This window comes from Cervus canadensis, chromosome 23 (genome assembly GCF_019320065.1).
Source record: "Cervus canadensis isolate Bull #8, Minnesota chromosome 23, ASM1932006v1, whole genome shotgun sequence".
NCBI lineage: Eukaryota > Metazoa > Chordata > Mammalia > Artiodactyla > Cervidae > Cervus > Cervus canadensis.
Window position 1 is genome coordinate 27,195,010 of NC_057408.1, and position 15,418 is coordinate 27,210,427.

Below are 15,418 nucleotides of genomic sequence, written 5' to 3' on the forward strand. Positions count from 1 at the left end.
AAAAACCAAATTGTATATTGTCCCTGAAGTAAGTCCATAAAGTCATGTAAATAATGTTACCAAGTTGCAGGGCCTCTTTTTTATTAGTGGTTATTGCTTTTTGTTTTTTTGACCATGCCATATGGATCCTGCCATGCAGGATCTTAATTCCCTGGCTAGGGATCGAACCTGTGCCCCCTGCAGTGGGAGGGTGAAATCCTAACCACTGGGTGGGCAGGGAAGTCCAGTGGTTATTGATGAACCTTATCACTTTCAAGTATAGCAGAGCATCACCATCCACACACCTCATTTGGAGAAAATAGAAGGTATAGCATAAGTTTAAAAAAAAATCATTCCCAAAGAAATTTTTAATCTGCCTCCAATCCTGAGTCCTTTTCTTGATTCTTCTGCATCACAGTGAATGTGTGTCTTCTTCTGCAAAGGGAAAATATGTCCTATACGTGTGTGACTTTAAATACCCTCATTCTCCTTTACAACTTCCTTCTGTCATATTTTATCTTCTTTCATCTTTGCTTTTATATTCTCCATTTTTATTGATTTTTTTTATCTTACTCTTAAGCATATGGAAAAATAAAATAATTTGAATATATATATATATATATATATATATATATATATATATATTTGAGTATAATAATTAGCATCACTTCAGCTTCTTATTGGCCCTGTTTTTTAAAGAAGTTTTCTCTTTAGATTTTCTATTTTGAATTTTTAGATTTCTCCAGCTGTCTCAGGGTTCTTTGTTGTTCCTTTGTATATATATGTGAATGGAAGACCAAGTTGAACATGACAGTGATGACTGGATCTTCTTGAAATAAGAGAACTGAATGTAATTTAGATATAAATATACAAAGATTGATTTAATACCAGCAAAATATAGCTTTATTCCTTTAGTCTGGGAGCATCACTTAAATAAAAAAGAATATAAACACATACTGCCAAGTAGTAGATGTGAAAAAAGATAAATAGGGAACTACAAAAGATATTAACTGTAGAGAGAAACATTCAAGTTAGGGTGATCTTGGAAATCTGTCTGGGAAATAACGTAAGTATACACAAATGAAGTGATGAGTATTCTACAATGGAATATTGCTCAATCATGAAAAGAAACAAAATTGGAATTATTTGTAGAGAAGTGGATAGACCTAGATCTTGTCATACAGAGTGAAGTAAATCAGAAAGAGAAAAACAAATATAGTCCATTTAACTCATACATGTGGAATCTAGAGAAATAGTATAGATGATCTTATTTGCAGAACAGAAATAGAGACACGAGTGTAGAAAACAAACATAGACACCGAGTTGGGGAGCAGGGGCTGGGAAGAATTCGGAGACTGTGATCAGCATATACACACAATTGATGCCACGTGTGAAATAGATAGCTAATGAGAACCTGCTGGACAGCACGGGGAGCTCTAGTCAGTGCTCCGTGGTGACTTCAGAGGGAAGGAAATCCAAAAAGAGAGGATTTATGTACACATATAGCTGATTCACTGTGCTATACAGTAGAAACTGACCAACATTTTTTAACATTTTAAAACAGCTATACTCCAACAAAAATTAGCTTTAAAAAATGGAGTGACGGGTAAAGTAACGGTCGAGAGAAGAATATCCAGATGGAAGAAGCAATAAGAACAGAGGTCTTGAAGTGTCAGCAAACGTGGTGAGTTAGAAGAACAAGGAAGCCAGTCAGAGTCAATGAAGCAAAGTGGGGTATACGATTACTTAAAAAGTTAGAGATTAATTTGATTAATTTCCTGATCAAAAAGTAAAATGTTTCAACATTGCCATATCTTCTCCCTTTTCTCATGAAAAATATTCTTGAAATAACTTCTCTAGTTACTGAGAGAGTTCTTGCTTGTTTATAGACCAGATCATCCTTTTCAGTCTCCAGGTACATCTGGCATATTTTGCTCTGCCTTGTACTTCTAACTCTCCTGGAACTGACCCCGAGGCCCTCTCTGCTGCCACTGTTGAAGGTGCCTTTGATGTTATCATGGTGTTTATATAAAAATTACTCAGGAGGCCAGACATTGCTTATTTTGTGCAGAAGTAAGGAAATGGTCCTTTTCTTGACATTCTAAGCACACTTTGCTGCTCAGGCTCTGAATCACATGGCTAAAACAGGACCTCAGCTACTCCTCATCTTTGCTCTTCTGGATAGTAACTCACCACACACACACACACTTCCTTATCCTCCAAGGCAGATCACTGTCTTTCTATAGTACCGTCTTTATTAATATAAAGTCAGGAAAAACATAAACTGCATCTTGGAGATGAACCCAACAGACTTTTCAGTTTTATGCAAATAATATAGATAACCAATCAGAGATATAGAATGAAATTTTTACAGAAGGTTGATACCTTAAGATTTCTTTAAAGAAAGTTTACAGTAGTCTGCCTAATGGTGAATTGAAGTATCCACAACTCTCACTAGAAAATTTCTTGCCGCAAAATTCAGATGATAACCTGGGTCCTTTTATCATAATTTCAGGTGTTAAAATTAGAAAGCAATTTAGATTTCTAACTAAGTCACAACATAATTTCAGTGGACTTATCCTGTTCATTTATGTGTTTGTGAGGTGGTGTGTGTGTGTCTTACTTAATCTAGCACTTAGCATACTGCACTATTTAGTAACTGAATATCAATGATTTAAATGGGAGGTAGCAAAAAATTGTGGACTATAGTTTGCTGGCTCTATCATTGTGAACAGCATTATTGGAGGCAAAGTTCAAGTTTTTAATATTACCAAAGAAGCATTTAGTATCTGCAGAAAGTTCTTCACTTTGTATCTCACAATGATGCTTTGATGGAGATATGTTATTTATCAACACTTGCAGAGTGATTTCAAGTGAAGGAGGATGTCAACTTCCTTTTAGAAATAAGATTTTTGAGGTTAGAGTCACTTGCTTTGGAATCATTCCAATTGCAAAAGTGCTATGAGAAGAAATTTAAGTACATTACACTGAATTTTTATAAGGATCCAAACGTATATGCTTTTTCAAAATCTCCCATTTCAGAATCTTTTTCATGTGTTGCTTGTTGACTGTAGCTCAGCTAGCTTTAAAAGATCTCTCCCCTTAAATCTCAAGGATTTCTTCATTAATCTTCCCCACATACCCTGGCACATTTTTAACGCCCCTCTTCTGCTTAGTTGAATGGAATCAGGTTTGATGTTTTGTTTCAGTCATCCTGGCCTTCTTTCTCTGTATATGCCTATCTTAGATATGGAGCAATATTTCTTTTGTCCAAGTCACCAAAACTCTCAAAGTCAACACCCAGCCCTTAGTCATCTTTAAATAAGCTGCAGAAGAGCAAAATATACTTTGAAATGTATGTGTTTTTTCTCCAATGGGAAGTTTAAAATATGGTGAGTTATCACTGAAATGTAACATATTTATACACACAGACAAGAATGTATTTATACAACCTATTTTTGCTCCTCACTTTGCTCCTCACTGAAATTTGCATCTAGAGTTGCCATGAAAGCCCCAGCTAGCCCATAGCAGATAGGTTTGCAAGCAACTTGAGTGTCTGCCAGCTGGTGATGTGTGGGTTTCTTTTTGTGCTTCCTTTGTTGCTGTTGTTTAAATCAATATTCCTTTAGACAGCAAGCAGAACTTAGAGTTCAAGGATTATAACTCTTTCCATCGCTTTGCTTTCTCTAGTGCTCCAAATAGTGAGATTTATATTCAATCATATTCTCTGGCTAAACTGACTAAGCTGATCCCTGTGGACAAACAAAGTCACTTTTCTGAATCAAAATGTATCCTCTGCCTTATGTCTTTCTTCCCACAAGTTGAATAAACCAGTTTGAATTTTTTTTTTAATAAAGGTTAACTTATAGGTTAAAAATGACTCTATAATAATGAATTTTAATAATTATACTGCAAAATAATATATATTTATATAACTAATATTAGTGATGTTGCCTTTTCAATAGAAAAAAACCAATATTACAGAATTGTTATTTCCATGGGACTTCTCTGGCGGCCTGGTGGTTTAAGACTTCGCTTTCCAAGGCAGAGACTATGGGTTTGATTGGGGAGTTAAGACCCCACATGCCTTGCTCCAAAAAACCAAAACATAAAATAAAAGTAATATTGCAAAAAATTCAATAAAGACTTTAAAAATGGTTCACATCAAATGAATCTTTAAAAAAATTACTTTTAGAGGATCTTGCTGTGTAGAAAGATGGTAACGATACCCTATATGCAAGACAGAAAAAGAGACACAGATGTATAGAGCAGACTTTTGGACTCTGTGGGAGAAGGCGAGGGTGGGATGATCTGAGAGAATAGCATTGAAACATGTATATTATCAAGTGTGAAACAGATCGCCAGTCCAGGTTGGATGCATGAGACAAGTGCTTGGGGCTGGTGCACTGGGATGACCCAGAGGGATGGGATGCGGAGGGAGGTGGGAGGGGGGTTCAGGATCGGGAACACATGTAAATCCATGGCTGATTCATGTCAATGTATGGCAAAACCACTACAATATTGTAAAGTAACTAGCCTCCAACTAATAAAAATAAATGAAAAAAAAAATAAATAAAATAAAAAGAAAGTGAAAAAAATTACTTCTATATTATATTTTGATGTATTACATGAATCATGAAAAAAATTACTTCTATATTATATTTTGATGTATTACATCAATCAAGAAATATTTAGTTAGCCTTAGGAAAGACAGAGTTACAAAAATCATCATCAAAGAAACCATTTTAATGTATTTTATTACTTTATTAGAAGTGGCATGCACAACTCCACTCCATGGATTTACTTTAAATTACTGCTATCATAGAGTTAAAATAAGTTATAGTTTTATCTTCTGATACTACAAGATATTAAATGGTTTAAAAATATTACAAGACATTCAGGGAAAATAAATCATGTATCCTGTGCTGTAGGCAGTCACCCATCTCTAGAAGTTCGTGTGCTCCATCTTGCATTTCTGGTTATAACATGATCCACTGCCATTAAATGGTAAAAATTTAGGACCCTCTCTGCATCCGTAATGAAAATAAGACAAAATTTACTCTGGAACAGCATGGTACTTAAAAGACTACTTTTCTTTCTAATGATTGATAGGACATTGGAACAAAATGTTTAATTTTGTATTTCTGCTAATGTTACAGACAGCATTGTAATAAGCCACACGACTGGCTTTTTGCCAAAGATGAAAAATGCCAGGCTTAAAGCCTATAGGCACAACTATTTGTGATAAATTATTTTTCATTTCAAGAAAGATACTGAGTGAGTAATTTTATGGTTTTCTGAGTTTAAACTTGGCATGATTGAATGAGATGGTCCCATTGATCAAAGAGCCATAATTCCACTCTGTAGTGAAGGTGTTATATTAGTGAATCAACTTGAAACCAAAGAAAGCCCTGGGTGTGTTCTGTGACATGCCTTACATATCCTGGATTGCTTTTTGTATTCTTTATAGTGATTCATTTTCATCTGCAATGTAAAGATTGCTCTGAAATTTAATCTCAGAAATTGCTTTCTTCAAAGCTGTAGTACAGAAGAAAGAACATGGGCTTTAGAGTCAAGGCAAAACTCTTGGCCTGCCACTAAACAGTGATATGGCTTAGTAAGATTCATTTAAATTTTTTATTTGTACAACTGGAAAAATATTAATTTAGAAGGTACTATAGTAAATATAGGGCTTCTCTGGTGACTCAGCAGTAAAGAATTTGTCTGTAGTGCAGGAAACATGAGTTCCATCCCTGGGTTGGGAAGATCCCTGGAGAAGGAAATGGCAACCCGTTCCAGTATTTTTGGCAGGGAAATCACATAGACAAAGGAGCCTGGTGGGCTATAGTCCATGGGTTTGCAAAAGAGTCACACACAACTTAGCAACTAGATAATAACAATAAATAGTAAAAATACTACAGAGTGTATTTAAACACCTAATAGAACACTTCCACAGTTTAATTTTTCATTAAATGATATCTGTTCAATCTTTTGCATTTTCATACTCGAATACTTGATCACATCCATTAATTTTCATTTCTCTTGTTTTTTATTTAATGTAGAATTTTCAGCTAAAATAAAAGTTAGCCTTTGCTACCTTTTGGTCTCCAAATTTTACTATGAAAAGATGGTGTTATAATTTAGTTATTCTGGATCTAAGTCTATTTATCTTTTCACTATACTGATGTCTCAGTGATGTCTAATACCACCAGGTCAATGTTATTCTTTTAGCAACAGAGACATCACCATAAGATATTAAAGGGTGAACTCAAGTTTCAAAAAGTGACAGTGTGTGGGAGCAAAATTTGCCACCCCAAAATATGTTTCTTTGGCACAAGGATTAATTTAGCCTGATTATTTTTAAGAAAATGAAGAGTTGAGAAGTTTGTTCTTGTTACCTCCCCCTTAACTGCCTAAAACAATTTGGATAAAGGCCCTTTCCCGGAATAGAGCTATCCCCAAAGATATTGGTGAAGGATATGAGCTGGTTGTCTGATGGGGAAACTCAGGAGGGTCTGGAGAGCAGAATTCACTCTATGTCTGCTATCTCTGCCGGGCCCAACAAACATTTTTTTGTTTCCCCTCAAACATGTGCTTCTTCATCTCCTTGCAAATCACCTTGCTCACCTTTGAAATTTCCAACCACTACCTCCACCATCTTTCATTTTAGCTGAAGATGCTATTTAAGATGAAGGCTTCAACAGTTTTAGTAAGTTCTCAGCTTCCCTGAGTCTCTCCCATGTATGTGAAGTTGTGAAAGTGAAGTTGCCCAGTTGTGTCTGACTCTTTGCAACTCCATGGACTGTAGCCTACCAGGCTCCTCTGTCCATGGAATTTTCCAGGCAAGAGTACTGGAGTGGGTGGCCATTTCCTTCCCCAGGGGATCTTCTCGATCCAGGGATCAAACCCGGGTCTCCTGCATTGCAGGCAGACCCTTTCCCATCTGAGCCACCAGGGAAGTTCCTCATACATGTTATCAAATCTGTCTCGTGTTAATTTAATCCTTAGACCAGTCAGAAGAACCTAAAGAAAGAGAGGGAAATTTCTTCCTCCCTGACAGTAGATGCAATATTAATACCTCTGAAAATGACATCCAGAGCCTTTACTTAAGGCTTCAATAAAATTTGAGCTTTACAAAATAGGGGGAAAAATAACTTTGTTTTATGATCACAGATGGTGTTTCTTATTTTTAGTTTTTGGATTTAACTTATAGCTCCATTCTCTTTGACCAGTACATCTAGTTTATGGAATTGCTCAACAATTTCTAAGGATTATCAAGAGTCAAAAGTTATTTTTATTTTTATTTCAAATGGTATTTTTAGATTGCACAGAGAAGTTCACCATGCATACTGAAGTTCCGAGATGAATAAATCTTTATTCTCTGTTTTATTCTTTATGCCTTTCAAAATGCATATTTTAGCTTCCATGCTTGCTTCTTAGGACCCAAATTTCTTGAAATAGTGATGGGCACATCACATTTTCTAATGAGAATGTGTACACTAAAGTATTGGATTTTAACCCACAAGGTATAAAATGTACAGACTATATTTTCAAAGACTTTTTCTATTGGGTATAGCTGTTTCACTGTTAAAGTTGGTGCAACAGCAAAAAGGATCATCTGTAAATAAACAGCTCCTTTTAGAAAATAATACGTCTTAGGTACTCTTTGAAATTTCAGTGAGTTATGCTGTAACCAAGAGAGACATAACTCATACTTTCTTTCAAAGGTTCATCTTGAGTAGGAAAATGTAAGTTTTGTTTTCTTTTTAAGATATAAACATAGAAGAAAAAAAATTAGTCCTTAGAATTTACTCATAGATTCACTTTTCCTTGACCAAAGAAATAAAATGTGCAGTTAGCAATGATATTAAAGTGTCAACATAGCTCTGCTTATAAAATAAGTGTTTGAGAAAAATCTTTGCACGAATACTGTTGTTATTGAATTGTTGAGTGATTGCAACTCATGTCCTTGCCGAGGCCGATCTAAAGGGGCTATTTTTCAAAGCTATCAGTTCAAACTATGTCTACTCCACAGACCTAATAGAATTAAGACAGAAAGTAATAGAGAATTTCCATTAACAGACAAAAGTGCTTAAAACAATGAAGTCACTGGATGGTGCAGTCACATTGAAACCGATTATGGTGTTGACTGTTTCCATATGACCCACTCAATCTCTAAAATGATTGACACTATTTAGACACATACACATTATATTTATAATAAGCACACATTAGTATAATATATACCATTATTTTTGACCTAACAAATTGCAGGGTAATTCAAATGAAAATTTTGTATTAGAAAGTGATGGTTGTAGAAATGTTATCTTGTGACATATAGGATCAAATCAGAAAATATTGTTAACAGATATAGCAAACTTCTACTTGTTGCTTGGGGATTGAGTAAACTAGATGATCACTACACTTACTAAATCAGGTTCTGTGTCAATATCTGAGTGAATCAAAATAAAAAATATGCTACCCTTGAGTTGAATGAACAGATTAATAGCAGTTCAGCTAACTGAATAACAACTGATTTCACTTTCCCCTAGTGGAATTGAAGAAGAATAAGCAAAACAAAATATCTTTAGAGGTTGAATGTTTGGTTCAAACACAATTTACATAAATCTAACCAAAAGAGTCATACCAAAACAATATCTAATTAACCTCATTTAATTCAATTTGATATGTATTTAGATCACATAACATTCCCTGACTGTGTATATGAAATGGGATAAGAATGTGACTGATGAAAATATTTCTCCACATATTTTATGTACTCACAAGCAGAAAAGATACACACACACACACACACACACACACACACACACATATATATATATATATATATATAACACTTATGATGTATAGTGGGCTTCCCTCGTGGCTCAGACATTAAAGCATCTGCCTGCCATGTGGGAGACCCGGGTTCAATCCCTGGGTTAGAAAGATTCCCTGGAGAAGGAAATGGCAACCCAATCCAGTATTCTTGCCTGTAAAATTCCATGGACTGAGGAGCCTGGTGGGCTATAGTCCCATGGGGTCGCAAAGAGTTGGACACGACTGAGCGACTTCAATTTCATTTTCACTTTCACTTTATGGCAGGTATGTAAGTTATGAAACATCTGGAATGCATTCTGAGTTCTTGGCAATTATTGCTTTCCGTTGGCATTTTATATTATTTTGGGAAGAATTTTTGCTTGCTTATTTTGTCTTTATTTTTGATTTTATATTATCTAATCATTCAAGTACAGGATGGGAATAAAACCTGATAACTCCCTCAAGAAATGGTAACGCTGGTGGGTCAATTGGAATGTCTCGCTAACGTCAGCTGTAGGAAATAGACGTTGAATTTTCTCATGTAACGAGAAGCATGTGAGCCAATGAAGCCGGTGGTCCTCTGGCTGCCTGTGTCCACCCAGTCTTATTTCTGTGATTCCCTTGGCTTGTCTCTCATGGTGTGACCAGCTGCTGTGGCTCTGGTTTTCACGCTTATGTCTCCATGGTGGCGCCAAGAGTCTCCTGCCTTCATCTCATTAGCTAGATCAGTGATAATAAGTAAACCCCATCTGTGAGACAGACTGAAAAGGACATATCTAGCTTTTACAATCTCTCTAGCAAGTGCAGGCAAGGAGACAGTGGTTGGGATTGAGGTTAGGGTGAGCTTGCAGTCTTCATGAGAGCTAGTGGGTAAAATTGGTCCCATTACATATTTTCATAAGGGAAAGCATAAAGTTAAATAACTGCTTTTATTACTCCCAAATGAGGAGAAATTGCGCATGAATAAAGATCTAGTTTGCAAGAGGGAAGAGGAATAAAGACAGTGGCAAGAACTCAGGAAAGGATTTAAAAATTAGTGTCTATAAACACACATTTTGCTTAATCATGAAGGGTCCAAAACACCTACCTGTGAGGTGTTTAAACATCATCATCTTGCTATTATGACTTAGGTGAAGTGCTATAAGAAAACAATATTAAATTCCTTGCTATTATATCATCTAATGTATATAATATACAAGAGAAGAACATAAGTCAAACAGAAGTTTTAGCAGAAATAGATTGCTTTTGTGATGATAAAGATATACTACTTTATTAGAAAATGAGTGATTGCTTTTTTAAAAAACTATTTTTATATCCTGGATATTACTTTAGTTAATTTACATTAACTAATTTACTTAACCATATTGTGTACCTAAAAAGAACAGTATCTGAATTTAAACCTGATAGTAACTATTTTTCTCCCATTTTCAGAAAAAACAAAACAAATTCATTCCAAGGCACAAGCTCTGAGACCCTGAACTAGCTCTCTTGCTATAGAACTGGAGTTTTGCCCAGACAGCCTACAGTGAGTCTGACCCCCTGGAGTCACTGCTGCATACTAGATTCCCTGCCATTCTCACAAATCTCATAAAAACGTCCAAAATTTTTACTTATACAAAATAACTCATTTTATCTCGCAGGAGAGGAACAATTGTCCCTCCTCCCTACTAAGTTCTTTGGCTAGTGTAATAATTAAATTGACATAAGACAGATAAACAGGAGAAAATGAAATTATGTATGTACAGGAGTCCTTTAAGGCTATGAGGCTCATCTGCAGTCAGGCCCCTGGGGCTTAGATGTCATTCTGAGTTAAGGAGCAGAGGGGTAGGAGTCTGGAGCTTCAAGAAGGAGGAAAAAGTTTCACAGGAACATGGGAAGAGCAAATGTTCAGTAAACAGATGTTCACCATGCCACACCGAGGCAATGGGAGACAGAGAGGAATTTGATCTCCAGGCTCAGCAATCTCCCCATTAGCTTACAACACCTCCATTATCATCTTTGTACTTACCTCACTGATAGTTCTCTTCCTGGACCAAGTTCTCTACCTAAATTCTCTCTGGCAGAAGACAGAGAGAGGTAAAACTTTTTCTTGAATCTGCTGGATCTTGATTGCCTTCAGCTCAAAAGAATCCACAGCTCAAAATAGTGACACATTTTGGGGAGACATGATCTGAACCCCTTCAGTCCCCTCTCAGTTTAAAAAGTCCTAAGAGGTGAAATGGCAGTTTGGTAAAATATTAAAATATAAGTTATATTTATAAAGAGAGATGAATAAAAGAAAAATGATATTTCTGAAAAATGCAAATATAGCAAAATGCTGAATATTAAGCTCAGTACTTTTTGAAAGTTTTGACTCAACAAAGATAGTCATAAATACACAGCATTGGTTTATTTTAGCTCACTAAATTTGTTTTAATTTTAGACAAATTTTCTGTGTTTATATGGATAGAACCACTATTGAACTGTAAGTTATAAATAAAAGTGGAAAAATCTTCACAATTATATCAGATGAAAAAATGCTTAAGGAAGAAATTTAAACATTTTAATTATTTTTTGAATAAAGCTAAAACCCTTTGTTGAGAGACATAAATAATATTTTACTAAAGAAAGAAATATTATTAATGAAACATAAAGAATGCCATTCCTCTAAGATTAAGCATTTAATAATTTTAATCAAAATTACAGGGTTTTGGATTTTCATGATTCTAAAGTTTTCTAAAAATAAAGTAATAACACTGTCAAGATATCTTACAAAGAATAGTGAAGATTTTTTCATGAGATATTATATTTATATTTGACATTATATTTATGTTTGATATTTTCAAGCATCAAATATTGATAATGATAAAAAATAATAATCATTTGAACAACATTGTCCTAATATTGGAATAGACAGATCACTGTAATACAAAAGTCCTAAAACAGATTCATATTTATGTTGTAATTTCATATTTTGAAACATAAATTAAATGAATTTCTTATTGAGCTCTTAATTTTAAAAAGTTACTGACTTTAAAGTTAGCCGCCCCCTTCTGAAGGATCTAAAGATAAAATTGTACAGAAGAAGATACTGCTTTGAATATTTTAATGTATTCAAAATAATAAAATCAACCTCTTTTCTGGCAGTACAGAGTAGGTTATTCAAACTAATCATCCTTCTGAAAATTGCTAATAAAACTCTTGATAACATCAAAAATTTGAAAAAAATCAAAATTAACTAAGCCAAGTTAAAAAGGGATAAGAAAGAAAACACATCTTGGTGGGGATAGATTTGTACCAGGAATGCAAATTATCGATTAATATAGTCTACCACATTAGTAGAATTAAATGAAAAATATCCAGCAATTCTCTCAACTGATGCAAAAAACAAAAGCAGTTTCAAATCTGAGAGTAAATATCAAAGTAGGAATATAAATAGATGTTCTTAAATAAATGTTCAAAACATATAACAGAATAACAAGGCTATCCATGTGACAGCCTTCATATCTTTTCTACTTTGTGCTAGAATTCTAGCGAGCTCAGTAAAGTGAGAGAGAGCAAGAGAGAATCAGAAAAAGGAAACAAATCTGTTATTACTTGCAGATATAATTGTGTATAGATTAATTAATTAATGGAATTGCAAGTATTGCAACATACAAAGAAATTATCAATATATCCCTATACGCCAAATCTGGGCAAATATTTTCTGTTGACAGCCAGATAGTAATTATTTTAGGTTTTGCAGTTCATAAGGTCTCTCTCAAAACTACTCAATTCAGTCATTGCAGTCCAAGAGTAGTACTTAAAATACATAAAGAAATATACTTGACTGTGTTCTAACTAACTTTATTTACAAAATCAGGATAAGGGCCAGATCTGGCTATAGACTATAGTCTGCCAACTCTGATATCTACTTACTACCAAGTGATAAAGTTCAAATTAAGAAACAAATAGAAGTATTATTATATAGAAATATTTTTAGAGATGCAAATAATTCTATAAGGGACATATAAAACTCTATTGAATACAATAAAGAAGTAAATGGAGGAAGATACTGTGTTGCTGTACAAAGCTCATTCAACTCAAAATATTAAGTTTAGTGCAAACTAATCAAAGTCCTTTAGGTTTGCTTATATGGACTTAGTGGAACTTGACAAACTAATTCTAAAATGTATCTCTGATGTCAAAAGTTAAGGATTGGTAAGGCTCTTTTGAAGTAGAAGGGAGTGGTAGAAGGATTTTTCTCTACCAGAAAATAATTACTTTTAAAGTCATTGTGATAAATGTGGCTGTGGACCAGTAAAAACAAATGGGCCACTTGAACAAAAAAGGGAAACCTGAGACGTATTCACATATTGGCTCTTCATCATATGACAGAGGTGACACGGCAGAGCAGTGATGAAAATAATGCTATCTAAAATCCCCACCAGGTGAAAAAAATGAACCCCTATCATAGACTGCACAAAAAATCTACCCCAAGTGGATCAGGGAACTAAAAGAAAAGTGCCAACTATATATCTTTGAAGGAATTAAATAGACAAATATTGTTATGATTCTAGGGACCTGTAGGAAAAAGTAATTTAAGTGAGTCAAAAAGTAAATACTTTTCGACAATGTTGCATCCATCCCCCCAGGCTAAGCCCTCCAACCCCAGTAACCATTGAGTCTTCTTTGAGGTGGACAGCGGAGGGGAGCGAGTTGGTCGAATTGTCTTAGAATTGTTTGCAGATATTGTACCTAAAACTGCAGAAAAATTTCATGCATTGTGTACAGGAGAAAAAGACATTGGACCCCCAACTGGGAAAACTCTCCATTTCAAAGGATATCCTTTCCATAGAATTATTAAGAAATTTATGATTTAGGGTGGAGACTTCTCAAATCAGAATGGGACAGGTGGAGAAAGCATTTATGGTGAAAAATGTGAAGACGAAAATTTCCATTATAAGCAGGACAAGGAGGGATTTCTGAGCATGGCCAACACGGGCAGCAACACCAACGGCTCCCAGTTCTTCATCACCACCGTTCCGACTCCGCACTGGGATGGGAAGCACTAGTGTTTGGCCAAGTGATTAAAGGAATGGGTGTGGCAAAGATTCTAAAAAATGTGGAGGTGAAAGGTGAAAAACCAGCCAAAAATGCAGAGAACTGAAAGAAGGGGATGATTGGAGAATATTCCCAAAGGATGGATCTGGTGACAGTCACCCAGATTTCCCCAAGGACGCAGATGTGGATTTAAAAGATGTAGATAAAATTTTATTAATATCAGAAGACTTAAAAAAAAATTGGAAATACATTTTTCAAATCCCAGAATTGGGAGATGGCCACTAAAAAATACACAAGAGTTTTAAGGCATGTGGAAGGCTCCAGGGCTACTGCTGAGGACACAGACGGAGCAAAGCTGCAGCCTGTCGCTTTGAGCTGCGTGCTGAAGATCGGCCCTTGCAAACTGAAGATGTCTGATTGGCAGGGCGCAGTCGATAGCTGTTTGGAGGCCCTTGAAATAGACCCATCAAATACCAAAGCACTGTACCGTAGAGCCCAAGGATGGCAAGGATTAAAAGAATATGATCAAGCATTGGCTGATCTTAAGAAAGCTCAGGAGATAGCACCAGAAGATAAAGCTATCCAGGCAGAATTGCTGAACGCCAAGCAAAAGGTAAAGGCACAGAAACATAAAGAGAAGGCAGCTTATGCAAAAACGTTTGCTTGATGAGGAATTCAGTTTTGCTTAAGTGTGCGTTGATTGTATGAGTGAGGAAGACAGTTTAAGGGTTTGTCTCTTCAGTGTGATCCCTCCTGTGCTCTTGCTGATACTTCGGTTCCCCACGTTTACAGTCCAGGAATATGGATAGGGACTTACTCTTTAATACACCAGTGTTACAAACTACAATGGCGTCGATTCCCTTTTCAGGGACTCTGCATTATTCTAAGGATAATGGTGTCTCCAGCTTGTTTTTATTTATTTATTTATTTATTTTTGTGAAAACATGTTCTTTTAATGCATAAGTAGGTTGAGACCAGAAGAGATTACAGTGTTAGTATTAAATCACATAGCAAGTAAACAGTAGAACTTCATCAGATTCTCTTGATTCTGAATCTGTTTCCAGCTTGTTTTTAAACTCCTAAAGACACATCATGTTTGAATAAACAGACAAAAGCTTGAAAACAAAAAGGAAATACTTTTCAATAAAAACTATCAATAAATTTAATCACATTAAACTGAAACCCTGATAAGTAGGAGAAATAAAATTATATAGACAGTGGGAGGAGACATTTGTCACAAAGATTACTGACAAAAGAATTAATATAAGAAATACATAAAGAATACCTATAAATTGACAGGAAAAACATAAAAATTGGTCAATAATATTGAACAGGGCCTTTTACAAAAGTAGAAATCCAAGTAACAAATGAATGTGCTCAATCTCACTATTAACTATGTAAAATATTTTAATGTACTATTAGCCTCTTGCTGAATTGATGGGTTTTAAATAATGTGTTTGTTATATATTTCACAACTAAAGAGGAACCTCTAATAAAGATATTCTTATTAGCCTCTTCAATTTTTAAAGAGGAGAACCTAGAAACAAGGGGCTTCCCAAGTGGTGCTAGTGGTAAAGAATCTGCCTGCCAATGCAAG

At 35.1% G+C, this 15,418-nt stretch overlaps 1 pseudogene; it reads left to right on the forward strand.

The window, feature by feature from the left end:
• The first annotated feature begins 13,391 nt into the window (after positions 1–13,391).
• Positions 13,392–14,488, forward strand: LOC122425688 (annotated as a pseudogene).
• The last annotated feature ends 930 nt before the right edge of the window (positions 14,489–15,418 follow it).